Below are 7,042 nucleotides of genomic sequence, written 5' to 3' on the forward strand. Positions count from 1 at the left end.
AAACTATAGCCGATAAATCCTGGCAGCACGGAAATAAACTATCTCGAAGTAATTGAACGTTTAAATATTATTAAGATATTGTTGTGAAGCTATAGAAAATCAAAAAATAGTTTACATCACAAAAAAGAAAGAAGAAATACAGAGCTAATGTCTTGGGTCGTATCTTTTGGAAAATAGTAGGCGTAAAACTGTCCTCTCAACAGTAAATATATTATTTTGCTCCAAATATTCATTGGACTTTTAGAAAATATGAGCGGGCCAAAAATTTCAAATTACAGACGTAAATAAAATTTAAAATAACTGGGAATGTCGAATTGAATCAGGCGAGGAGTATCTTACCCTGTACTAATTAAAACTTAGTTGAGAATCAACAATGGATGGCAAAAAATAATAATATCGTGATGTACTATTCGACGCTAGCGAACGACAGAGTTTCTACCAGCGTGCGGTGAAAAATGTGTAAGGAAACTCCGGTATCCGTAGAACTTTTATATTTCTTAATAATCAAATACATACTTCCGTAATAACATGGTATCCGTAATGATACAGCTAGGATTACTTTGGGATAAAATACGAGACAACTTTTCTACGAATACTTGATCATGATATGATCCAGAGTCCAATAAAAAAAACCACCGTGTAATAATATTTAACTCTTATGAGTATTTAGAAACATCGGTATGTTGTCAGTTTCCAAATCGAGTAGCCGGGAAAAAAAAAATTACCGGAATACCGTCGTAATAATCATCTGTTGGATGAAATAATCGTAACAAACTAGTGGAACCTATTTCAGGAAAATTACATGAATAAAATATTCAAAAAATCATATTTATAAAGAAATGTTGATTTTTTTTCAAAACTAGACGGTAAGTAGTTTGAGAACAGTTTCAGGTTTGGCAGACTCCTTTAGGGTGTCTTCTCTTAAAGCATCATTCATTGTCTTCGCTCGAAATTTGCTAAGGCAACGGATTTAAACTGGGCCTAGATTCTGAGAAATTTAAAAGAAGTGCGGAACTCGCTGACGTGACTCTAAGCTCTATATGAAGTAATCCATTTCTCTTTAGATTTGGCAGTCGCCTACTCACCCTTGACTTCTAGATTCCTGGGCATGTTTCTAGCTGGCCAGCTGGGTTCGTCCAACTCAGTAGTGTTTTGCCACGAAGTCTCGAGTTAAGGGCGTTCAACGCACGTGGTAGATTCCTGGGCATGTCTTGGGTTAAGCTCTCGGCTTAACTAGTTTCGTTTTAGTCAGTACCCGGTTCAGTGATATCCATTAAGATATCATTGAACCGGACAATGACTAAAATAAAATCCTACATGTCCAACTGCAGTCAAGTTTCTTTTCCATCTGTGACGTCGACCTCGGCGGGAGGGTGCTCGGCCTTTAAATTTGGGGTAAGGTTAACCTGAGATTGCTTTCTCCTACCCCTGAGGTATGTCTCCTAGCATCAGAATCAACTATCATTTCTATTCGCGCTGAAAGGGTAAAAAACGAGCGTATAAAGATGTCGCGTAAAAAAAATATAGGACCTTATTTAGGACTCTTAGTACAGTATTTGCACACCGCTATTCTCCGAACCAAATGATTTCCCACAAACTCAGAAAACTCTGTCGCTGAGTTTTCCCTCAAGACGAAGAACCTCAGCTCTGTGACATACGGGGACAACCTAATAGAAAGACACCTCGGAGATGGCCATGCAAAGGAAATCTTTAGTGCCCTCTTTTCATATTAATACGGGAGGCAACAATGGGTGGTGATATTCGCTTCTGCACATGTATCCCATAAATATTTCAATCAGTACCCAAAGTGACACAGCATATTCCTATCCATGTTTTGAACAAAAATAAACTGAGTTGTCACAAACCTGTGTGGCGCTGGGTCGACTGCGAAGAGGGAGAAGGACGCGCCACCACATATGACGAGAACACAGCCATCGCCATAACCAGGATCCAGGCGACAATCACAGCTGCTTTCCGCGCCATCTTTCTTTTCTCGTTTCTCTCTTTTTATTCTGCAGAAACTAGGCAAACGCGGAACTCTTAAGCAGCCCTGTTGTTTCAGGGGTGAACGAGGGATGCTCTTGCTAGCCAGCGTCTGCTTCTTCTTATAGAACTCATTATCTGAGCTTGGTCCTTGGAAGACGCGGTATCCTCCCGTGTTCCGCCCCCAGATTTGACTCTCTGCAACCGTTATCGAGACCCAGACAAAAAACAATGCTAGCGAAAAGAATAATACTGACGCCGTTAGACACGACGCAGTATTTTATTTCCATGCTCCCGAACTTTTTGTTTTTCATTCTCCAGGGTTGACAGACTCTCCCGAAAAGTCTATTGCACGGGCGCTGACATTTTCAGTCTATATTCACACGTTTTGAAGGCCTGATGAAAGCACAACGAACGCCCTCTGATAGTTGAAAGGTTTTGGATCAGTTTTGATCTTTATACTTTTCTCTCTCCCAAGCAACCTCCACGAATCTGCAGCTTTCGTGTATGTACAGAGCGCAAGCGGATAATCCAGCAGTTAATGAGAAGGATAGGCCGTTGTTATACGCTTGAATTTGTATGGCTGAGTTCTCGATGTGCGGGTCGAGTGAATCGGTTACGTCAAGTAACGCGGTCCAATGGAGGTTTACATTTATAATAGATAGGACTTTTATTAGAATAGAGAGATAAACAAGAACGTATTAAAACTTTTCATACACCGTCGTCTGAGACTCATGTGTTCTTCCGGCTACGATAACCTAGTTTTTTACCAGTTTTATTGGGTTTACGCGGCAACATAAAAAGCCACCGAAGTGCCCACCTCTCTTTGCGTATATACCGCTTCATTTACCAGTTTGGACTATGACGAACATACAAATTCGAGTACGTACTGGCACCATATCCTTCCTATGTACTTCTGGATTCTGGACTCGTGCTCCGTAAACCAACTGTCGAGGTATACGGATTGTCTATACCAACCGTATACCAACATCATCTGTATGAACATACAAAGTTTTATACGTACTGGTGCCATATCCTTCCTATATACTTCTTATAACACCTACTTGTACGCGAGTACCGTCGAACCATGTTGAGACGGTAGACCGATGGAATAGAAACTAGCGAGGGCAAAAAAATTCAACTATCAGTCGGTTTTCGATATGATGTCAGCGTAACGTGTGAATGTAGACTCAAGTGTCCGCGCTCGTGGAATAGAATTTTTCCGATCAACCGTGAAGAACAAGAAAATAAAATCTTCGGCAAGGACGAAAATAAAATATTGAACGGTGTCTTGCCGCATTAGTATTATCCTCGTTCCTAGCACTTTTGTTTTTGGATGGTCTCGACGACGACCGCCGAGAATCAAATCCGGGGGCGCAACACTGCGACCAGTCCGCAGGCTTCAGAAAACCAATATCAAAAGGCGTGCCCTATAAAAAGAAGCAGAGCCCCGGCTCGGGAGAGCATCCCTCGTCCACCCCTTAAACAACAGGGCTGCTCGAGATTTCTGCGTTTCCCTAGTTTCTGCACAAAAAGAAAAGAGAGAGGAGAAAAGAAAAACGGCGCCAAAAGCAGCTGTGGTTGTGGCCTGGATCCTGGTTATGGCCATGGCTGTGCTCTCATCATATGTGGCGGCGCGCCCTTCTCCCTCTTTGCAGTCGACCCAGCGCCACATAGGTTTGCCACATCTCTGTTTATTTTTATTCAAAACATGTATAGGAATATGTTGTGTCGCTTTGGGTAGTGATTGAGATATTTACCGGGTACAGGTGGAGGATCGAATATCACCACCACCCGTTGTTGCTTCTGAGGAAAGAACGGTCGACAAAACTATACGACATAGTTTACTTGGCTTGTGGGAAAGCTTGGTGATGATAATAGCGGAGTGCCAATACTGTACTAAAAGGCCTAAATAAGAATTTTTTATGCGACGTCTTTGTATGTTTGTTTATTACCCAACAAGCGCGAACCTAAATGGTAATCAAAGCTAATGCTAGGGGATACATTTCAGGGCTTTGAAATGATGCGGTAGCGGATATTAACTTACTCCTTTTCTCTCGCGATCTCCCATTAGCGTCACCGTCATCTTTTATGACGAGCACCCTGCGGCCTTGCCGACACTTATGATGGAGTACGAACTGCGTGGCAGTCAAACGCATGGGACTTTAACAGTTTATTTCTTTAGTCTGACTCCCGCGCCAACTATGTTTGTTTTAATCCTTGTGCGGTCAAATGTTACTCTTACCTTGCTCAGCGCTCCAGAATGTCCAAGTTGAGTTGATCGTTCGCCAGAAACAAAGTAAAACAAGGAATTTTTTCTACTTTAAACTCGGGGCAAGGTGGCTTAAATGATCGCCAGCCAGAAACAAAGTAAAACAAGGACTTTTTGAAAGAATCTACACTCAGTATAATATCGGTTAGCGGAACAATTTTTTAGCGGAGTCTATGATAAATGATTTAACAGAAAAACCATACTGCTGACAGTTTAGTTCTGAATTCCTCTTTTCCTTTCAACCAATATGATTTTCGGAGTATCCTTGACCCGTGTATTTCAAATGTGATTAAAAGGTAATATGATTCCTTCGTTATTACTCGGGATCAAAATATGAGGTTTCTAAATATGTTATCTCTTATTACCTGACAAAGAAATTAGAAAAAAAATCATGGCTTTTGAATCGGTAGTCTCCGTGGAATCTATAAATTTTACAAAAGCGTGTGTCCGTTTGCTATTACAATCCAGATGATTATCCAAATAATTATTGAATTTGGTTAGAACAAATCTCATATTTTAATCCTAGGTAATAATCAAATAAATCGGGATTAGTTCGTACCCACTCAAATCAAACATTAAAAAATACAAGAGTTTCCTAATCCTAAAACCAATTTTCAAGGCACACTGGCAGAAACGCGGCGGTTTCCTTGATCTCGAAAACTTAATTCATGATGTTTTTATTACTTTTGCAATCTACAAGTATTCTCTCGTACAGGTTAACATAGTATTGGCGTACGTCTCTTCTACACCAGAATTTATTTTGAAACTTGCATTACAACCATTGGCTATCCTCGTATTACGTAAAAGGGCGGTGAATGTTAAGTGACGGAGCCAATAAAGGAGCATTACATTACAATAAAGAGTGCCTTAGGTCAGGGGGCAAGTTTTAAAATACACAGATATGCCCAACTATCATGTCTGCATTCCGGTGTTTGGCCTTGCTGGGTTAAACAAAAGTTGATATTATCGGTTTTAAGAAAGTGTTAGTCATTGACGTATTAGCTTAGAAGATCATTTTGTTTAAACAAAAAAGAAGGGATTGAAACAGTGATGTAAGCATATCATGAGGTCATTTTTCAGAAAAAGGTTTCTAATAAAAAATGAACATCTAGACACACTTACATTCATAAACATGTGTACAGGTAAAATCCATAGTGAGCTCAGATTTTTTTTACAATGGTTGACTTGGTCAAGCTAGGTATAATTGGAAAAATAGAAACGTAAGAGTTAAAATTATATTTATAAAATTAAATATATACTCTGATCATGTGGATGTAAAATGTACCCAAACGAATTAAAAACGAGAAACAAAACTAATGCGCAAGTCAAGTCAAATCATTAAAAAGTATTTTTCAAAAATTATTAGTATTCAGTAAGAAGGAGATCAGAATACAAATCAAAGTGCTGACTTTGACCAACCTGGCGCTTATGTAATTCACAAATCGTATGTCTTTAGAACCGAGATGGATTAGGGATAATAATCATACTACTATGGGAATTTTAAGTAATAGTTGAAATTATACTGATTTTCAATTTCAATGCTTCGGAAATGACATAATATATGGTGTCAACTCAAAGTCGCGAAATTGACCAACAAACTAATGTCAGAATTGGATAGATGAGGTATATATGAAATGTTTGGAAATAGAGTATTCTAACAACACAAAGTCATGCGAGATGGAGCCTTCAGTACCAAGATATGGCTCTCAAAGATCAATGCCCAAGAGTCGCCACTCACATCAGGGTGCGGTGGTCAAACAAATCTTTTGGGGTTAAGTCTTAACATAATGGTAATTATTTATCAAAGGAAAGAGGACGTAAAAATCATATACTGAAACCAAAAATCATATTTTGGGCTGATAAATTATGACAGAAATTTCCCGATTTTTAGATATGTATAAATAGGATACTAGAATGATTATAAGAACCACATTTTTGCATGAGAAAAAGGCATAGACTTCAAAGCAGCCACTTTGACCTAATATTCATGTCATACAGGTTTTTTATTTATAAAACACTATTTATTCTTTTCCTTGAAATCATAGAGTGAAAGATGATCCAATCCCCAAGTATCAAGTATCAAATAAGCGAATTTTCACTTTAATAATTGTCTTGCAGATTTGTAAAAACTAAAATGAACAAGAGAAAACTAGCAAAAATTAATCAAAGAAATTGTAGGACACAAAGATAAAATTAATCTTATTTAACCTCATTGATCAAATTCTTATATAATACTTATCTGGTGTTTTTTTCATTTTCATGATAAGAAATCCTAAGTAGTTATACTTTAATACATTAGCATGTTCTTTGAATGTGCCAGACGACAGCAAATAGCTGTGGCTCGATTAAAAAGAGCGGCTAAGTGTTAACACCATATGTTGGTGGAGATTGCTGAGGATACATATTGACGAGCGATGGAGTGAGGCTAGTAATGCAGATTCTACCATCTCCACTGACAAAAAATATGCAGGTTAATCTTGGCAGAAGAGTAGCAAGGTTGGCGACAGGATGCCTGATTATGAAAGCTGAGGTTATCAGTGATTATAACTCAGGCACGAAGACGTGAGTTTGGAAAAGACAAGGTCATGCTAACCCCGTCGTCACATGCCCAATGGGCCAAGCGCTGCTTTCTCTTCATGAGTCATGATTTGAATGTTACTACTTCAATCATTTACTCCTCAAACACAAGAACAGTTGCGTACAATATTTTGAATAAGCAAATCACTTTTCGAGGGTGATTTTTACAATGATTGGGGGTATATTATGGATCACGGGCTGTGGGCAACC

At 38.9% G+C, this 7,042-nt stretch overlaps 2 long non-coding RNA genes across 2 annotated transcripts; one reads left to right on the plus strand and one right to left on the minus strand.

Moving 5' to 3' along the window:
- Positions 1-1,508: 1,508 nt before the first annotated feature.
- LOC144715296 (uncharacterized) lies at positions 1,509-2,314 on the minus strand. The gene is made up of 2 exons (XR_013584572.1): positions 1,866-2,314; positions 1,509-1,767 (listed from the first exon to the last, which is right to left on the minus strand). It is a non-coding gene; the product is annotated as an uncharacterized LOC144715296 (long non-coding RNA).
- A 1,060-nt stretch (positions 2,315-3,374) lies between these two features.
- Positions 3,375-3,937, plus strand: LOC144715072 (uncharacterized). The gene is made up of 2 exons (XR_013584515.1): positions 3,375-3,660; positions 3,753-3,937. It is a non-coding gene; the product is annotated as an uncharacterized LOC144715072 (long non-coding RNA).
- Positions 3,938-7,042: the final 3,105 nt, after the last annotated feature.

This window comes from Wolffia australiana, chromosome 18 (assembly GCF_029677425.1).
Source record: "Wolffia australiana isolate 7733 chromosome 18, ASM2967742v1".
In the NCBI taxonomy this organism is placed as follows: Eukaryota; Viridiplantae; Streptophyta; class Magnoliopsida; order Alismatales; family Araceae; genus Wolffia; species Wolffia australiana.